Source organism: Parus major, chromosome 2 (genome assembly GCF_001522545.3).
Source record: "Parus major isolate Abel chromosome 2, Parus_major1.1, whole genome shotgun sequence".
NCBI lineage: Eukaryota > Metazoa > Chordata > Aves > Passeriformes > Paridae > Parus > Parus major.
Genome location: NC_031769.1, coordinates 106,900,698 through 106,922,321, shown reverse-complemented (window position 1 = coordinate 106,922,321; position 21,624 = coordinate 106,900,698). Strand labels below are relative to the sequence as shown.

Below are 21,624 nucleotides of genomic sequence, written 5' to 3'. Positions count from 1 at the left end.
TTGCTTTTTTCATGTATGCCCATTTCTCCTTTTAGCTATAGATCTTTTATCTTCTTACATTCCTTAAAGTAGGTAGTAAAAAAGCTTCAAGGTATAACAGATATGCACACATACATTGCATTAAATTCATTGCAGATACAGTACACACTCTCAAAATTATTTTTTTTTTTTTTATTTTTTTCATGTGATGAACACCTGCATCTCTTTACCGAGGAATGTGGTTAAAGAGCAAAGACAGCTTGCTATGCATTCATCTAACTTCCTTTCTGCTTGTATTTTAATAGCAGAATTCCTTCTGGACACCTGTTTAATGTCATTATATATGAATAATTTATGTATACATCAAATGTATTTATTAATTATTTCTGAACCAAGCAGTACATCTATGACAGTTCAGATTAGATTAGATTAGATTAAATAGATAGACAGATAGATAGATAGACAGATAGATAGATAGATAGATAGGTAGATAGATGATAGATAGATAGATAGATAGATAGATAGATAGATAGATAGATAATTTGCTTTTTAGATATATCGAATTTCAATCCTATAACATCTTGAAAATGAATTTTCATGGCAGGAAAATCTGTTCTACCACTTCTTCAGGTGTTCATAGAAGGGAAGACTATAGTGCCATACATTTTACAGGCATTAGTAAACAATTAGTAAACAATTCAGTAAGTGTCCCTACAACTAGATCTGCCATTGTATGGTCCCATTACTGAATGGGAACTGATGGGGATTTTTCAGGACTTTTATGAACTTCCTTGTGGGAAGAAATAAAATTTAAAAAAAATCTCAGAAAGGTATGATTCTTTACTCATATCCCTAAAGATAGCTAATTAATTAAGCTTAAAGAACAATGAAACTGTCATTAGAAGACATATATTTCAATAGTGCTTAGTTAACCAAACCTATAAATCAAGAAGTGCTAACCAGATGGATTAGAAAAATGGAAATGTTATGGTAGACTTTGCTTAATTTATATGCCTATATAACTGTCAGAGACATGTAAGCCAGAATTCCTTACATAGAAATGTTTATTTCATTTGTAAGCAAGATTGGAGTAATCCCTTCCTTCTCTGTGTTGTCTGCACACCAGCTGAAGGACTGGTTAGAATGTGCCAAATTCAGAACAGATGTTGCACTCTCACTGAAGTTCTTTATGGCAAATTTGGTAGCCCAAATTGTAAACATAAGAAAAACACCACATAAATTACAGAAAGTGGTAATTACTGAAGACTCATAAGACTTGCACAGATTTTAATGAAAAGAAAAAAAATGCAAAGTGAGTGTATCTGGTGGATTCTGTTGGTTCAGTTTTCAACAGCTTTTCATCTTACAGTACTACCTTCAATTCTAGTATATTTAATGGTATAATAAAACATCATCTGGAAACTTTTTATTTTATTGGGTTTTTTTTCATCATGTCATCATTACTTAGACACTGGCATTTCCCATACAGAATATCAGTAAAACATGAAAAGGGTTGAAATAGGAAATGAAGTATCATACTTGTATTCAAAGCTCCAGGGAGAGAGAGAGACAGTTTTGACTGATTCACATCCAGACTGTGCCTAGAAGAGTTGATTTTGACAAATATGAGGGTTTAAAGATGAAGCAGGAGATTAACTGGTAAAACCTCCATTCCATTCCTGTGGAAAATGCAACAGTGTCTATGTAAATCACTGCAGGCTGGAAAACAGCGTCTGTCCCAAATTTCCCAAGACATGTCTGTTAGCAGGGGACTGTGATCATGGTAATAAGGCTGCACCCTAAAAAGGACTGGAAATAGCTGACACAACCTTATACAGCTATGCAGCTTCAGGAGCAGCATTTTCATGTGTTTAGACTTGCACTGCTAGCAAGTGAGTTTGAAATCAGGGCTTTCAGAAAAGGCTGAATCCTCTGATGCAACAATTTCTTCACCAACAAAGTGGTGCTACTAATATGAATATCTTTTACACATTATTATATGATCACAAAATTACATACAGAATGCTCTGGGTTAAAAGGGACCTTTAAGATCATCCTGTTCCAAACGCCCTGCCATGGGCAGGGGCACTTTTCATTAGACCAAGCTGATCACAGCTCCATCCATCCTGGCCTTGAATGCTTCCAGGGATGGGGCAACCTGTTCCAGTGCCCACACAGTAAACAGTTTTTTCTTAGTCTCTAATGTAAACCTACTGTCTTTCACTCAGATAGAAAGTTAAAAAGAGATACATGCTTTAGAAGAACTTCTAGTTTTGATCGCACTGTTTCAAACTAGCACTAAACATGACAGTCATAACTTAGACTCTGCAGTTGCACTGCACAGCTGCACACAGGGCAAATATAATCTGAACAGAACGAGTTAAATTACTGTTAATGTACCTCACACTATTATCTGGGTCAGTTTGACCTGTATGTGCTTGTTTTAGTAAATTTGCAGCAGAAACTGTAACAGGTTTTATATGGAGTCACTTCAAAAAATTCAAAGGCATGTGTGGTACAGAAGGTCAAACTTGATGATTACAGCAAGACTATCTGGTCTCAGACTCAGTGAAGAAAATTGTTGTATCTAGCTGGTTACAAAGCCATCTTCATCCTTCTTTTTTATTGCTGTATCAATGCAAAACAATCAGAACCTATTGGTGAATTTGACCCTTAAGTTTTCTGGTGTTCTTATAGTCGCATAAGGTTGATAGCTGCAGTTCCGCATACATCAGTCAGTTAAGGTCCAAACTATGTTTCATTGACATCAAAAGGAGTTTTATGTGAGAACAAGTCTATTTTGCCCATGTTATTGATGATACAGAAATTCTGACCACTGCAGTGACTTTTTGCCTTCCAATAGCTTGAAGGGAACAGCATAAATGAGCAAATTCACAAGGAAGCTCAGCTCTAACTTAGAGTTTGTACTGGTTCATGTTGGGGTAATTTTCTTCATAGTAGCCCTATAGATATGGGGCTGTGCTTTGGATTTCTGAGCAAAGTGTTGATAACACAGGGATGTGTTCCTCATTGCTGAGCAGGGCTTGCACAGAGTCAAAGCCTTTTCTCTTCCTCAGCCCATCTCACTAGTGAGCAGCCTGGGAGTGCACAAAGAGCTGGGAGGAGACACAATGAGGACAGCTGATACCAACTGACCCATGGGACATTCCATACCATATGGCATCTTGTCCAGCATATAGAGCTGGAGAAAGAAGGAGAAAAGGGTGGACATTTGGACTGATGGTGTTTGTCATCCAAACGAACAGTTATGGATGGTGGAGCCTGGTTTTCCTGGTGATGGCTAAACACTTGACTAACCATGGGAAGTGGTAAATTAATTCTTTTTGTTTTATTTTTTTCCTTGGATGGCTTCTGCTTTTCTTATTAAAGTGCATTTGTCTCAAACCATGAATTTTCTCACTTTTACTATTCTTGTTCTCATTTCCATCTCACCAAGAGGACTGAGTGAGCAGCTAGGTGGAGTTTAGTTCCCAGATGGAATTAAACCACAACAGTGTAGCCAAATGAAAAGAAAAATCATCATCCTGCCAGATGTTAGTCCTTACCAGAATTTAGACCTGGTTAGAACTGACAAGGTTCTATCTAGAAAAGATATAGGCAAAAAGAGTTAAGTTTTCAAAAGTTATTAACAAGCTAATGATTTCTGTTCAGAACACTAACATCAAGTCTGCATGCTCCATTCCATAAACTACATGAATGCCCTTGCTTCATAACCATTTTCCCAGATATTTTTATTAGATACACTGAAACAAAAAAAAAAAAAAAAGGAAAGGAAAAAGAAAACCCCACAAAACCAAACCAAACCAAAAATAGCACACTTAATTTTTAGTCAGCTAACTTTACACTACATATTTATATCAATTTATACTCATCTTAGTTAACACCAATACAGACCATATGCCTGGTGCAAGTCAGCTATGTGTTGACACTACCCTTCATCCATATGTCCTTCAGGAAAAATAATGGAGTTAGAAGGGTTGTTGTACTAGTTAACTAATTTGTGTAACACACTGAAGATGAAAATTACAATATATGTACAGAGTATTATTTTTTATTTCATCATCTGCCGTGGCCATTTGTTAACCAATTACAAAGAAATAACTAGGGAGTGTATGAGGTATAATCACCTATTTTATGACAATGTACATTGTTTTCTCATCTGATTTGATTAAAATTACACTGGATATCTAATTGATGGCAATCCCCATAAGAAAATGTCTAAACTTAATAAAAAACAAATAGAGAAGCTCAAAGTTGAAAATAGATTCAGAAAAGAGCACAGATCTTAAATTGTGCTTGTTCTTTGTGTTTGCAAATCTACTCCTTCCTTGACTGATTTTTTTATAAGAAACCTCATATCTTGACATTTGCTGCGTTCAAAAGACAAAAATTCCTTGAACTGTACCACATTAGTTGGACAGATAGCAGGAAACACATTGCCACAACAGTTTTCCTCCACAAAGGTGAAATCTTGGATCTTTTACAAATAAAGGAAATTTTATCCTGGTCTTATGTATGTGCTAATATTTAATCCAGATGTCTATATTGAGCTGTCATATCCAATGGTTTCCTATGTCACTAGTTGTCCCAAAGTACTATTAATTTAGCTGAAAAATTGAAAAAATCAGAAAGTTTTCACAAGCTGTCTGACTTCTCTTTAACAGTGTCCTGTCAAGATAGACCCAAAGGCTCCTCTTGTTTGATGTGTATCTGCACCTAGGGAGGAAGATTGAATTGAGGTTTCTGAATATTTCAATGATATGTAAATCTAGATGGCTAGATCTGCCCTTGGTGTTGAAAATAATATTTAGGTAGTAAAGGAACAGGTCAAAGACAGATTTTATGTAATGTACAAACAGTTAAAATGAGCAAATTACTTGAAGGATAATTACAATTGTTATAAATAACTTTCCCTTTTTTTCCCCCAAACTATCAATTATTCCAAAATATTATTCCATTCTGAAAAATGTTATAAATAATAAATGAGCAAGATCATTCATATTTACTGTATGTTTTCAAGGTATTCATACCCTTTTTTCTGTAGCTGCAAATTATTACAGGATTGCTATACTTTGAAACTCTGTGTGCTTTAGTATCCTGCATAGAATGAAGCCTTCATACAAAAGGATTTTGTGTCATTATTTGTTGATAAACAAAATATACAGTGGATGCAGCAGAATAAGAATTTATCTCAATTTAAGATTTTTAAGGTTTCTCAGGAGCCAGTAAATTAAAGCATAATAGTATTTCTGATTTACAAGAGAAGGTAAAATGAGCGCATTTATTTAAGGAAGATCATTGACATACTGGGAAAGTCTTGTACAACATCATTTTAATTTGACAGCAGTCAAGTATACAGAGTATTTTCTTCTCTTTGCCCATTTCACTTTTTACTATGGTTTGTTTTCATAACATGATAATTACACTGGCTTGTCATTGTAAAACATTATGATTTCATCACAAGAAGAGGAATCCAGCAGAGATGAACTATGAAGAAAAGCACAGAGAAAAGTACAGGTCATCCATCTCTAATACTCATAATAACTCTAGCAGTTTAAAAAACATAGTTTTGAGCTTCATGTGGAAGTCAGTACTTACAGATCTATTTGTTATAAACCATTTTTTTATTGTTTACTAAATATGTGTTAAATGTCTGGCCTCCTAAATAGATCCAGAAATGAAGTTTTTCCTTTTTCTTCTTGTTTTGCCGACTTAAACAACCCTCTTGTTGTTTGATCCAGAAAGAGGTCAGACTCTGAGATGCTGGCAGTGCCCTGTGTCCAGCAGGTGGAAATACATTTCACATAGTGAAATGAGAAAATGGGAAACTGGAGATGTGAAAGGTTCATACTTTTAGATGAAAAATATAATAGATTGAAATGAAACACAACTTGCCACAGTGGACTGACTTTCTGTATGACTGAAGAGTCCTTAAATATATTCATCTTTAATGTGTGGAGGGGGAGGAAAAGAAAATAATGACTAAATACTAAAAAAAAAAAATAAAATAAATAAAGTCAAAAAGTTAACAGAACTAGAAATCTATTCTGAAAACTGGGAAAGAAATAAAACAATAAAAAGAAAAAAAGGCTTTAAATCACAGCTAAAAGGCTTTGGGATAAATCTCGCCTGAAAACTGTAGGTGCAAATTAAAGTTTACCAAAAAAAGAAAAAGAAACTTTAACTTCATAATATTGTATTTTTGTTGCAGCATTCAGGACAATGTGAGGCTTCCTGGCTACATTGCCTATCCAAGAACTCACAAGCACTTTCAGCTTCTCTTGAACTCTGTTTCAGTTCACACATGTTATCTTCACTGTTGTTTCCTTTACATCACAAATGAACAATTTAAGGTTGCTTAAATAATTACCATCAAAATGATTAACAAAATTGGTTTTAATATCATTGGATTTCTAGAATTAATACCATATACAGAAATATACAGAATATACAGAAATGCACTGCAACAAATTTTAATGGCAAGGTTCACTTTATTGCTTGCTACGTGAATGAAACATGCAAAGAAAAATCAAATTGGAATGTATTTAAAAATATTTACAGAGAGATTGAAGATTCTAAGGGATAAGGGAGACCCTTCCACTGACTCATAAGGTTTAGAGTGGACTTCCTTGCTTTTTGAACTTATGGAACCTAGGTGTGTCTAGGTCCAATCATAGACTGATTGATCAGTGGTTTATGTCTAAAGAGATTAGCTACATGGAGTTCATTACCATTAATTTACCATGCTGTTAGCAAGTGTTCTTATTGGGGGTCTCTCCAATCCTTGAGCAAGGACGGATCTCAGTATCAGGTAAGGAATCTCAAACCTTGATAGGCAGCCCAGCTCCTGGTGAGAGTATCTGGAATGCAGTCCAGCTGCAATTTAGAGAGAGAACTCAAATTGGAATCATACAAAGATCTGACATTAGTAGAAGGGTACATCTGCCACAAGGAGCAAACCTGGGAGGAATCCCAGCTCAACAGGAGATCATTTCCATGCAGCCACATGGTCTACCCAGGACATCCTAAAAAAAGCTCACTTAAGCTGTTATATTTTTTGGGTAAAAGGGTTCCCAGGTCAAGTTGCATACAATGGGACAGGTATGCATGGGATTCCTTGTGCTGACAACTTCCTTTGCTCCTTGAAATCTTGGAAAACACACACACTGTTCATGTGTTAATTGTATGATCTGTGTCCAAGCTCATATGCATGGATGCTCACTGGGTCACCCTGCTCCACTGTGGGTTCCCTGGAGGAGTTCTGGGCCCAGCTATGACTCAGGCCTTTGCCTCCATTGGCAATTCTACCAACTCCTGCTGGTTTAATTGCAGGGATTGAGTGCATCCATCAAACCCTTGAAAATCCTCAGTAATTTAAAGCACAACTCCAGCTCTGCAGGTGATCATTAAGTATTATTTATGTCTTTAAAAGCACATGGTGGGGGCTTAAAAGGCACAGCAGCCATATCGGGGTTTTGAAAATAATATCTCTCTCTATTGTTCTTCAGAGCTCACAAAATTCACAAATTCAGATCCCCCATTTGCAAACCCACCAATACAATAGCATTTTGTCGCTATGTTCTTTTTCAATTTTTTTCTTTTTTCTGTTACAAAAATGTGAATTGGTAGGTACTTTATTTGATACTTATAAACAAGAACACCTGCTTATAAAAAATAATTGAGGTTTATTTATTTATTTAAAATCCAGATGCACAGCAGGCAGGAAAATACATGAATACTTTTAACTTCCATGAAGGAAAGTAGACACCAGCAGTGTTAAAACAAATAAGGACATTAGGAAAGGGCACAAGAATATCAGAAACCTAGGATTATTTTCAGACAATTGCCTAGGAAATATGTGGGTTTCATAATTCTTTGATAAAAATCAAATGCTTGGCTCTCTTCCTGTTACAAGTCCCCCATAAGATGACATCCAGCATTTAGAAAGCCCCATGAGTTCAAAGTACAGGGTCAATTTTTCTAATTTCAAATAATGCTAATAGATTTTTTTTTTCTATTTTTAGTGTGGCCCAGTTTGTTCTACCATTTCATTTTATGACAAGCAGTCAAATGGCTAGTGGTGGCTCTCTCACAACCTTCTCAGCAGAGAGCAGAGATGATTTCAAGCAAATTTCCAGTCTTGGAATACTGTATGAACAGTGTGCTCAAATCTACTAATAATGGGTGCCCACAGGGTTAAGGGAAAAAGTGCAGGTAAGTATTTCTGGGCAAGAGGGAAGAAAACTAACAGCTGAAGGATTACATGTAAAATGGAACAGCCTAAAAGGCAGATGCAGGATTATTTTGAAGGACATTTTTCCCTAAAAGGCAGATGCAGGATTATTTTGAAGGACATTTTTCCTCTTTTCCTCACCTGAAGAGAATTCAACTATGCATGTTTTGTGGGTTCTGGCAGAGGAGTTCTAAGTGTCTATTAGCATCAATGAAAATGAAGGAAAACAGCCATGCCATCTACTTTAGGTTGTAATGTAGTTCTCTAAACTCCATGCTTCTTCCTCTCTCCCAACTTTCTGGAGGTATCTATTGCTTACTGTGTCTGCTTTATGAGGAATCTACTATAGTATATGCTTGGTCCTCTAAATCCCATCTTAATTTGGCAACCGATGGGAACAAAGTAAACTTCTCCCAGAGAATCTCTTAGTCTCTTCCAAACCCAAGTTAGGAGCTATACTTATTTTCCGAAGACCTATCCTTTCCTGACATCAGGCAGACCCTGTAATTTTGAATTAAATTTGTATGAGAGTTTCCATTTGGGCTTAAAAGAGAATTTATTTTTTTGTGTGTTCACCCAGCAGACTAAGTTAAAAATTACAATTCTTCTCAAATGCCTGTGAACTCAGCCATTATCCAGCTGGTGGGTGAAGCAGAGAGAAATGCACCTAAGCAACACCAGAGCCTGGAAGAGACCTGTGTTCTTCCAACTCTAATTCTCTCCAAGATTTAACCACTGAACTGCACACCATTATGGATCATAACCTGTGAGACAAAACAAGGTCCAGCAAGTACTCTTGTCTGAGCTATCCCTACTTGTTTTGTGTTTTCACTTGCTTTAGCAACAGAGAATGAACTGTTCACATTTCTTCCACAATCAAGCCAAAGCTGCCTTTGCAAGGTCTAAGAGTTCACAGGTACAAAAAACTCAGAACACCTGTGTTGGTTTGAAGAGACTTTGTAATAGGCTTTTTTTCAAGCCTCCACATCATCAAGAGCAAGTCCTGCCTCAACAACCCTGTGGCTTCCTATAGTGGAGTGACTACATCAGAGGATAAGGAAAAAGCTGCAAATTATGTTTATCTGGACTTCTGTACAACCTCTGACACAGTTCCCTACAAACATCCTTCTCTCTAAACTGAAGAGAGATGGTTTTGATGGGCGGACTGTTAGATAAGGAATTTGTTGAGCAGTCACATCCAGAGTGCAGTGGTCAATGGCTCAGAGCGCTGAAGGACATCAGTCACAAGTGGTGTCCTCAGGGGTCCATATAGTAACCAGTATTATTTAATAGCTTCATTAATAACAGGTGAAAGGGTCACCCTCAACAATTTTGCAGATGACACCAAGTTGAGTGGTCCTGTTGACACACCTGATGGATGGAATGCCATCCAAAAGAACCTGGACAAGCTCCAGAAGTGGTCACAGGAGAATCTCATGAGGTTTAATAAGGTAGTGTAAGGTCCTGCACCTGGGCTGGACCCAGTATCAACACAGCCTGGGGAATGAACAGATTGAAAGCAGCCCAGCTGAGAAGAACTTGGGGGTGCTGGTGGCTGAGAGGCTGAACATGACCCAGAAATGTGCTCCTGCATTCCAGAAAGCCAAATGTGTCTTGGGATGCATCAAAAGCAATGTGGGCAGGGTGAGAGAGGGGATTCTGCCCCTTTACTCCAAGGCTTTTTTCTCCCGAAGCTGTATTAGCCATGACCTGGGACCAAGGGACCTGGCGTTCCTTAGCCAGGGATGCCAATTGTCCCGAAAGGAATATGTCTTGGGTGCTTAGCACACAATAATATCAGGGTGTCTACTTGCCAGCTGTTTGCAGTGTGTTCAAACCCCTTTCACCCTCTTCCTTCCCTCCTTTCCCTCTGATTCCTGAGTAGTGCACAATTGAAAGCACATATCAAGGCAACAATCTAGCCAGGACCTTTCCCCAGAAAGTACTAGAACACTTACAAGAGTCCTGACAATGTAAATTTAATTGCTGCATAGCTTTGAACTTGACTGACAGTGCATATATACACAATCAAGAGCAGATGAACTCTTCAAGACATGTGGAAAGAGTGCAGCAAAACGAAGGTCTTCTAGTAAAGATATTTTTTCTTTTCAACATTTATCCTATGTTGTGACTTAGCTTTCTGGCTTTATACAGCTGCACCATCTTGGCTTTCTTCTTTTATGTCATTACTCACAACAGAATTTTATTTAAAATGTCTAGGAACTATGGCTACATCTAAATTTGTCAGAAGTAAATAGCTTTGTAGATTTGGGCCTCTGTTCTCAAAACCCATTGTCTCCATTGTGCTTTCTTTCCACACACTATGTATCTGTGACAAATGGTTATGGCTGTGTTTGAGTCCAACATTGACTGAGGAGAACAAGCAGGGCAGGGGGGAACAGAAGAGTATAGGGAGCAAATATTCAATTTTAAAAACTTGTGCTATAAAACACATAATAATTTTCAAGTGAAAAGGACATCTTCATTTTCTAAATGGGTCTTTTAAAATGATAGGCAATAATGGGAGAATAAGTCCATTATTCATTTATAAGGGAATTAGCATAACAAAGCTGCTTAATGTGAGAGTTCAGAAAGCTCTGATTAATAAATTAATCCTTATATTTTACAATAGGTCTCATTTTTTTGAATAATTTCTATAAGAAAGTGTTTTAATAATCTCAATGTTTTTCTTCAGAAATTTTAACTCTTTGTAAGCTATCAGAGACCAAGATGAACTTGAAGTGCAGATAGGTGCAAATAATTATAGCTTTCAATAGCTGATAGCATTGCACAGGGAAAAGCTGGAGGCAGGACCAATGAGAGCTCCACTGGTGCCTTTGTGGCACATAGGGGTCCATCACTCTGGTGCTAATAGCTAATCAGCACAATTTAAATTAATCTGCATGGTAATTAATATGAAGGAAGAAAGAATTATGAGCCTTCAGTTTTGAGAAGAGTAGCCTGAATAGAGAACAATATATGTTTTTTTAAATCTCTTTAAATTGCTTTCAGATTTTTCCTTTCTGTAAGTTACTTTTTAGTGTCGACACAATCTCTTAAACTTGCCTGCTCTTCACTAGATAGACTCTACAGTACAATTAAAAGCCTTTGCTTTTCTGAAAAAGTTCTGTTCCAGATGAAACACTTTCCATATCAAATCATTGCTCTGCTGTCTTGTGAAGACAAGTAAGGCATCATTCTCAATCTCCTTTTCTTGGAAAAGAGTCTTTTACTCTGTCTTCTTTTTTTAAGCTTCAGTGAATCTGGCCTTTTTATCTGAATAACCCATGAAAGGGTTTTATTCAGGTTTATTTTATTAGCAGCATTGTTCATATGTAGTTGTAAGAAATACCATTTGATGTATGGCATCATTCCTTGTCTCTTTCTGTATTAACAATTTTAGATAGTAGCTTTTCTCTTTTTACAAGAAGACACTAATGAAACAAGCAATTTTTGATTCCATTCCTCTTTCCCCCCATAATTGACTTCTAATGCTGTTATTTCCCTCCTTCCAGGCCTAATGGGAGTGGACAAATCTTTCTGATTACTTTTGGAGAGCCAGAAAGGATGCTTACAATAGGAATCTTGAGATAAAATGTTAGTCACAAGGAAGCAGAGAATGGTGAATACTGCTCAGATACACCATGTGCCACAGAATGCCTGATGTGACATGCTCCAGTCTGCTTTTGAAAGCTCTGGGAAGAGAATTAATGATGTAACATAACAAAGAAGGCAGAAAAGAGAAAATAATGATGACGTTGGTAGTTTCACCTTGAACAACGTGAATGCCACTTTAACTGAGCTTATCAGAGCACTCATAGAGTGGTTTGGCTGAGGAATGGTAAAATAAAAAGGTTGAGAAGCTCTTGCTGACCTCCTCCGTTTAGGAGTTCAGTCACTGCACGATGACAGAAAGTTTCAGCCAATGAGTTTGTATCCCTCTTCTGGATAATGCAAATGGATTTCCTTCTCTGGTCTACTGCCTACACATCAACAGCAAAACAACTGCAAACTTTGGGCTGTCAGAGTAATAAAGTCTCATTTCTGATGCTACTGACCTCTGTTCCTTCACCTGTGGACTCTTCCGGTATCTTCAACTTGTCTGTTCTCATCACACCTTTATTCTGTAAATCTAAAAGACAAGGCAATGCCTTGTTAAATGGAAGAGGACAGCAGGGAGAAAAATCATTGCACACAAAAATAACAATTTGAATCTAGACTGCACAGCAGTTCTTCACAGATTACTCTCACTTCCAAAGCAAGCCAGAAGCAGAAGATCTTTGAAAGGAAAGCATTTGACAGATTACATTCTCTAATAAGTCTCATATTATAAAACAGAGGGGAAGTCACTATTAGAAAACTACTCCTAATTCATGTTTTACTACAAATTAATGATGCAAAGAGGAAAACAGAAAGTCCATTACTTATTTGCTTATTACTTATAAGAATTCCTCCATCAACAAGTCCTCAGTTTATTTGTGATTTCTACCACTCCTGCTTTGGTTAAATGTTTATTTATAATTTTTTATTTTTTTTTTTGGTTCAATTGTGGTTTCCTGTTGTCTAGAGTGCTTTAGAAAGAGCTGTGAAAACTTGGTGAAATCTGTTTGGCAAAGCAAGACTGTCTTTACAGAAAAATTAACAGGGCTTGCCAAGCGCATGAGCCCAAGGGTTGTATCGTTTATATCTTTCTCTTATGCTCAGTGAAAAAAAGAAAAGCCCTTAGAAATTACTTCTTTGGCACTCAGCACTAGCCTCCATTTAATTGTTCTTCTCATTGGTATTGCTGCATCTCACAAGATAAAAAAATCCACTTTTGCAAGTTCCTTTAAGGTCCTATTCATATTTTTCCTCACTTCATTTCTACTGTCCTAGTTCTTCTTTTCAACTGTTCTCATCATATTATATTCATAGAAGACACCTTTCTTTTTCAGTCAAACCCTAGACAAAAACCAGGTATTTGATGGCAGCTGTTGACTTATCATCTTGGAAGGTCTGTTGAATTTTTTCCAACCTTGATGATTCTCTCATTCTCAAACTTGCAAGGATGACAATTTTCATTCTGTATAAATGTTTGCTGTATGCAAATTTCTGTATTTAAGCTTCCATATGATTGTGCATTTTCAAGACCTCACTATGGATCTACTAGCAAAACTAGCAGAAAGAAATGGGATTTAAGAATATAAGTTTGCTGAAGTTGACTAGCCAACTGTTATTTGTGGATTTTCAAGAAAGTTGATTTTTTTATATTAGTTTTTTTAGTTTTTCTTTACTATTCAAAATTCTAGCATAGCAGTCTTGGTGATGATTTAAGATCTACCTATAGTCTTTAATTACTCTCTGTGTGACATTTGTTCTTTAGGCCCAGAAGACCTGTTCTCATCTATTTACTAATTATTTAATGTGAAGTGTTTCATCAAACACTTAGATTAGTCAGGGTCCATATTTATAAAATAAAAGGTAGAGTTTGATAGAATGGCATTGATTCTCTGTCCTATACAAAGATAGCTTACAAATTAAAACAATAAAGTATAAGTTGAGACACATGATGTTTCATTTCTGGTTAGCAAGGGAGAATAATACACAAACCACAGTCAGGTCCATCAATCTCATCTGGCCAGAGATGAAACTCCATGTATAATAACACGTCATCTAGTTTTTGTTTCCTTTTGCTTTGCTTTGTGGCTTTCCCATAAAATTCATCATTACAATAAAATGAGAAAATGAAAAATGAAGCTTGAGTGGTGTTCAAAATTATGTATGCTGAAAAAAATCACAAAACATCACCCTAACAGCAACAACAACCCCCCCAATAAATATTTTGCACACTACACAACAAAAAAAACAAACACTTTTTCTTTTGCAAACATGACAATCTAATAATAAATTCATTCTGGGGTCCTGCTTTCTCTTGAATATTATGTTTATAGTCAGAGATATTTTTAAGCACACAGCCAATACAGAAGTGAGGGCACAAATATAACCAAGAGCAAACTTTTTTATTCCTACTTTCCAGGTTAGCCAGAGTACCAACTAAAAGTGTCTCAGAGCAGCTTCATCTGCAGTTCCTTCTTATGGCATGGAGCACCATTGCCACATTCATTGTGAGGCCAGGAAGAAGAGGAAAACACAAGTCCAATGGCCAAAATAATATATTATCCTTGGCTTCAGACTCCAGTTCCTCAGCTCAGTACCAGGGCAGGTGCTGAAAGTAGACCAGTAATTCTATAATCAAATCATGCCTGTATCCTTCTGGTGACTTAGGACATCAGGTGATGTTTGTGTAGGATTTCATTGGAAAATTCAAGTCTTCTGTTGCTCAGTCAGCCTTTTGGTTTATAGTGATAGATGAATGGTAGATATGTGACTTTTTCTTGAGATGTGAGCATGCCTGTGAGAGGAGGGAGTGCGGTCAGTTAGCCAGGTAAAATATCAGTCCCCAGTCTTCCATAAGTAAATGAGAAGTGCTTGATATGGAAGCAAAAAAAAAAAAAAAGAAAACTTTCATCTTCGTGATTTTAAGCTTTAGAAAAGCTGATGTAGTGTATGCTAATACAGATATTCCCTAGGAACTAGGAAAAAGGGTGTTTTCCTGGTCAGCATTACAACTTAGTCTGAGGTTTTAAAATCTATGGACAACAGATTTCATTTAGGAGTTAACTTCCAAGTTAAACTTCTGAACTTTCTGTTAGGGATAAAACTAATACAAAGCTGTAGCCTGTGAGAATAAGCAAGGGTAGTATTTCTATTTCTCTCATGATCAAGAAGAGTTTAGCCTTATAATCTTATTTAAAGTGTCTCCCTTGATCAACCATGTGCTTAACAGGATCACCACACTCAAGATTCCAGATAAAGTAGCACCCAACAAATTTACTGCATTGCTTGTCTATCATGGCTAATAGTCTACCACCTTCAAATTCAAGACATGATCAGGCAAATCAAAAGCAGTACCAAAAAAAGAAGACAATGAGAAACCTTCTGTAACAACAATATATTTAAATGTAATGCCCAAACAGTCCTTAAAAAATAAGCACCATAGCTGCATAACCAGTGAATGAAGAAAATCAAGGCAATGGAATCTGCTTTCATAAAGACCTAATTAGGACAGTCAGCAGGGTTGTTTGGCTTACCTCTGGGATTTTTGAGTGCTTTCTGCATTTATAAAAAGGCCTATAATGAATAAGAAATAATGAAGAAGAAATATTTTTTTAGAATGATTCATAGTATTTTAATACTGAAAACTCCTTATGCTGCTCAATACTAGAACCTCCAAAGGAGGTTTACTCTATATTTAGTATCTCTGTATGTCCTTGATAGATGATTTGCTCCTGACTATGCTGAAAAAATGGGTAATGTGTGAAGGTGGGATTATGCCTTTTTTATGTTCCATTCCACTCTATTAATAGACCTTACTCATGTTATTTATATTTTTTAATGAATCCTTTTGTAAATTTCACATCCAGTAAATTTTTAACATGGAATAGTTCTTCCAGCAGAAAAACTGATTACTTTTCCTCGAGTGGGAAAGGAAACAATTTCATAGGAATGGTGGCAGGTTATCCTGGATTATGGAAAGTGTTAGGCATTGGTTACAATAAATCTCTGCATGGTTTTTAGCTCTCTCATGCTTATATATGCATATGTTGCATAGTATTTTAAAAGCTTCTAAAGAGTTTAAAATAAAGAATGTAAGGGCTGAATTTGAAATCCGTTGCAGAGTGTCTTTATGACCTTTACGGTATTATTGCCTCAGAATGTGTGAAAGGTGCAAAATGTACCTTTGAGCCAGGCAGAACTACAAAACTCTCAAAAGTTGCACCCTGAGACAGGTAGCTCCAATAATACTTGACACAAAGTGTAAAAACAGCCAGTTTACAGGAGACCTTATTAACTACATGTAAAGATTTTGAGAGCTACTGTGTGCAAATAACAATCCTATGATTATATTACTTGAAAATACACTTTGAAAAAAAGGTTTAGATATTAAAATATGGAGTAATTATTCTACCAGGGATGCCTAATAGAAATTGTGGGAGGCTTAAAACAGCAGCTTTCCTTTTCTCTTTCTATTTGTCTCAGGAAAGTCAGCTATATACACTTTTGTCAGTGTCAGTAGTGCAAACTTCAAGCTTTCAAAATTCATGAGTCAGCCCAAAAGAAGTTTTATCATTCATCTAAAAATCATTAGGTTAAATAAAGGTGAGTGGCTCATCCATTCTTCTCCATCTCTTCCTCTGTAAACTGCCTGGCTCATTTGTTTTCAGGAACTCTTTTCTTAACTCTGGAGACCAGAAAGTTGTGTATATTTAAAAAGAAAACTAGGAAGTCTTTTGTTGCCACATTAAGCTTCAGGTACAGGAATCAGTGAAAAACAATATACACTGTAGCCTTTAGTATCAAAATCAATTTTGCTATGAGAAGAGTCTGAAAATCTCATGACTCTGAGTGTTCAGTTTGATGTCACGAAGAAAGGGCCTTTGTCCCAACACTCCTTTTCCCCTTTTAAAATAAAGTGCCACAATAGTACCTGAGTTTTAGAAAGTCCTTCTGAAGTCACAGAGGAATATATTTCACTTAGAACATCTGTAGTTACTCTCAATCATTTTTTAGTTTTGATGTAGAAATAGAGAATTATGGTGGATTTTGGGAACATTCCTCCATCTCCTCACTTTTATCCACTTTTTCATAAGCATATTCAAGAAGAGTTAGTGAATTCAGTTCAGCCTAGACATCACAGAAATTGTGACTGCAATAATTAGCCAGATGAGTCACATTTGTTAGCTAGTAAAAAGATTTCTAAAGGTCTGGAATGAGATATATTTGAGGAGAATATATTTGAATAAATGTGTCCTATCATTAGTAGTTAAAGAAATGTTTATATCTTTTATCCTGGTTATTTAAAAAAATAAAAATGAAATTTCAGAGGGAACATCTGGGGTTTGTATTCTTGCTGGTTTTTACTATTTACCTGTGAAGAATACTATATTCCTTCATCAAATGGAGTTTGTTAGTTTTCATTCATCATAGACTTGCTGTTGAATGGGGCAACTCATTTAATTCCAGCAGACACAGATAAGACTAAGGTACTCCATGCCCTGGATTTTGTTAACAAAATTTACTCCAGGAAAAGGAGTAGAAAAGCTTCCAGCAATACAGAACAGAACTGATTTAGATGTCCCTTAGGTAATCCCTATGGGACATTCCAAGGGTGCTGAGAGGTCTGGTTATCAGCATCATGAGGATGCTCTCAACTATTTTTGAAAGACTGTTGAGTTCAGGGGATGTCCCAATGACCAAAGAAAACATGTTCTCCCCATATTCATTAAATGGCCCAAAATGTAATCAAAGGAAATCCTGTCCAGTCAACATCACCTCATGCCCCGGAAAAAACATCTAGGAAGTCCTCTTGGAAGCCACTTATGGATTTATGAAGCAGAGGAAGGTAATTTGGAATATCTGGCAGTAAATGAAGCAGATGAACCATGCCTGACCAACCTGATGACTGTCTTGTATGATTAAATTACTAGATCTGTGAATTACTGTAATGTAGCAGATATTGGTTACTTTGGTTTCAGCACAGCACTAGGTGCAGTAACTAAGTCAGGACATTATGGTCTAGATGAGGGAACTACCAGACAGCTGGATTCTCAACCTCTACAGAGAGTAGTTTATGGTTGGAACTCTACCTGCAGGCTGATTACAGGTGAAGCACAGAGGGATCTGTATGGGGACTGTTCCTGTTCAGTATCTTTATCAATGATCTGGAGGAGATCAGGTGCACCCTTACCAAGTTTGCAGCTGACACCAAACTGAGGGATGCAGTCAATGGGCTCAGGGACAGAGTTTTCTTCCAGAGGGACCTAGACAGGCTGGAGGAATAGGCCAATAAAGAACTCGTGAAGGTTAAGTGCAAGGTGTTTACCTTGGAGAGATTAACTCCCTGTAACAACATGGGCTGGAGACTGGCCAGCTGGGGAGTGGGTCTGCTGAGCAGGGTCTGTGGGTGCTGGTTCACACTGGGCTAAAGAGGAGCCAGAAATGTGCCCTGGCAGCAAAGCAGGTTCTCAGCATCCTGGGCAGCACTCATCAGAGGGCGTCAAGGCTATCACTGAAAGTGATTATTTACCTGACACTTGTTGGACAATACAGAACGCTGTACCAGGGTTTAAGTACAAGAAAGTTATTGATAAAGTGAAGTAACAGAACAGGTTGTCCAGTGAGGCTGATAAATCTTCACCTTTAGAGGTTTATGAAGATTATGATTAGAAGTTTATGAGGATTATGAAGGACTGGAGAAAATGTTAAGCAAGTCGATGTGACTTTCCAGATGCTGTTTTGAGTGGAAGATTGGAGCCTCTGACTCTTTGAAGTTCCTTCCAACCATAATGATTTTATGGTTCCTATTAAATTTACTTTCTAACCAACATTAAACACAATTTCCTACGTCAATGGCAATGCTAGTTTGGCTGGAAAAAATGTGAAAAAACTAAAGATAATTTAAATCTAACAAACTGTCTAAATCTTACTCCCTCAAAATTCAAATGTTTCATGTAAAAAAAAAAAAACAACATTTTTTTTTATCTTTGGATTAAAAAAAAAGTGGGTTTGTATCAACCATTCAAATATAAATATTTTGTCCAAAATTAGAGTAAAACTCTTTTGTGTCTCAAAGCAAGTAAGTTTTACCAGTTGAATGAAAAACTAAAAGTATTTCTTTTTTCTAGTGAACTGGAAAAAAATACTATTTATACATATTTCCTGAAGAAACATTTGTTTCGGGTTGTAACTTGGTTTATGTTTTCATTGTTACAAGAGACTGTAATAGAGTTTATTTTCTATATTGCAGGAAGTGGTATGGTACTGAAAATTGTGTCAATTAGAAGGGGCAGCCAAAGTGTCACTAAAATACCTTGTTTCCTTCTTCCTCCTCTGTTACTTTGATGAGTTTGTGTGTGTAGGTGGGTGCACATTTAAACAAACAAAAGTGTTTTCTTATTTCTTCCTCTGTCCTTTGTCAGCATGTTAACTGAGATATGACAGTACCTTCACTTTGAAAAATCAAATGTAGATGGATTACTTTGAGCTCAAAGTATAGCTCCAGTTCCTAGCTCTAGTAATATAGACCGGAAGTTTCCAGACTGATGTTTCTACAGGACAGGACAAATTCTGTTTCTCCATGTTAAACAAAAAATAATCCTAAAAGTAAGTCAGTCTCAATAAGCATATCTCAAGAAACAATGGTCTGAGCAGTCAATATAAAAGCTAGGATTTGAGACTTTGATGAATTGGGGGAGAAGTAGGACAGAAATCTGAAATTTTTCAGATTTTTTTCCCAGAAATTTTTTTCTGGGGAAAAAAAAAAGCAACAGAAAACGAAATGTGAAAAGGTGGATGAAGGAATGGAGTCTAACATCTCATTTATGTAAACACCTATAAAATTTCAGTCACAATCATATTCAGGATGTGTGCCTCTCTCTCAAAGCAGGTTACTTTTCCACAAAAACAGGCACAAAAAAATGATCAGTGGGACAATTTGTACTCTTACAGGAAGTCCACAGTGAAGCCTTTGCACAAATTGCCCTGAAACATATCAGTCAAGAGAGGAGAATGATGATCACTTAAGAGTAATAGTTCTGATGTGCCATCTTGAAAAGGAAATTTTGTAAAAAGGAGGAAAAGAACCATGAAAGCTCTTCTTGTCACAATAGTTTAAATACAAAATCAATTCTTTCAGAAAGTATATTCACTTTTAACTTCCTTGAGTCTGATTCCTACTTCTAGATAAATTTTCTTTACCCCTAAGATGCCTTACCTGAATCAAGGACAAAAGACTTTTCTCACAAGTGAAAACTAGAAGAACAACCTCTACAGCAACATCAGCAAGAAACTTAAATGCACATTCAAAGAACAAGTTAAAACCCTAATTGTGAAATTCATGAAGTGGCAACTTTGAGATGCAGATCAATCAAAGGCAGGATTGATACAAGGGCAGGTATAGATTCCTCCATCTTCATTCACTGGACAGTATGTAATATTGCATTTTGCTGCAATTGTTCCTGAGCCCAGGATCCTTATGATTCATTGGCAGAAGCTACACTGTGTCAGCTGAAATAGAGTCTTTCTCTGCAGGTAGAATCTGCATCATGTTTCTCTTAGCAGAAATCTCTCCTTGCATATCTGACAGGTTATTCTGCAACCATATCCTTAAAAAAAATAAAAAGAAACAAAAGTCCATGCTTCTTACTGAAATAGCCACACACTATTTTCTGGAAATAAAAGAATTACTAGAATGCTAGTAAGTTCTTTCATATTAGCAGCATCTCAAAATACCTTTGCGTAGATTGATCCTTCACTGATTTCTTCTGACTTGTCTGGAAGGCCAAGTGCGTTTCCTGTCACTGGTAGCATTGCTGAAGGAAGAATTACGAGAAATTCAGGCCAGCTTTCTAAAACTGCATACAGCAAACACACCCAGGTTATATGTTTTGCTATTCTCTGTAACTGAGAATAGCAAGCAGGCAGGTAAGAGACTAAATAAGATTAAGAGATGGCAGCATCAGCTAACCTACCTCAGTGCTGGTGGGAGGTGGAGGGGCACAAGAATCTGTGCTGTAGCAGCCAAGCACATCTCCAGTGTTGTCTGCTAGGTATGCAGACCTTTCAGATTACAAGGTGGAGGGAGGTGCTCTTTATCAGGGTCCTTTTTTAGAGGTACATGATTTGTGAAGGAGTGGCTGCTGAAAAAAAGGAGGAAAGACAAACCAGCAAATAAGTACTCCTCATGTTTCTCCTCTGATTTCTCCTGTTGTGTTACTTGGGAGTTATCACCAACTTCTGTATTTTCGTATGGCAAAATCAGAAGCATGGTCAACTTGGATTGATGTTAATGGACCATTTACTGTGGAAATAACAGGTAGTTGTAAGCAGTACATATTTTGACTCATGGTTCAAACCTAACCCAGCTTTCACAACGCCATAGTGATAATATTCTATGAAAGTGTAATAAGTTATAATGAGTAAGTAAAATTTATGAAGCGTGGATACAGGATTGTTTTTTGTAACATTCATATTTTCCATTCTGCAGTAAATAAATGGCTATTCATTAGGAGGTGTCAGAGATAACTAACAGGAGGTACTTATTTAAACATCTTCTCATTTTGCACATGTGCAGAGCAATGATTGGTATTTAGTATTTATGAGTCTAGGGATCTCTTACTGTGTTAATGTAGTTGTAGTTCTCATAAATTTGTATCTTTAATACTTAGAACACTTGTATGTTTTGGTGAACACAGTGGTAATGTAATGTGGAAGGCAGTACAGTCCCATTGCTTTATCCTTCAACGTGTGCTGTGATTCTTGTGTGGCCTTCAGCAAACCCATCCTCACAGTGG

General features: G+C 36.7%; 1 long non-coding RNA gene across 1 annotated transcript; it reads right to left on the bottom strand.

Moving 5' to 3' along the window:
* Positions 1–5,120: 5,120 nt before the first annotated feature.
* On the bottom strand, positions 5,121–21,072 carry LOC107214813. The gene is made up of 4 exons (XR_001525019.1): positions 20,803–21,072; positions 20,564–20,643; positions 12,292–12,365; positions 5,121–6,876 (listed from the first exon to the last, which is right to left on the bottom strand). It is a non-coding gene; the product is annotated as an uncharacterized LOC107214813 (long non-coding RNA).
* Positions 21,073–21,624: the final 552 nt, after the last annotated feature.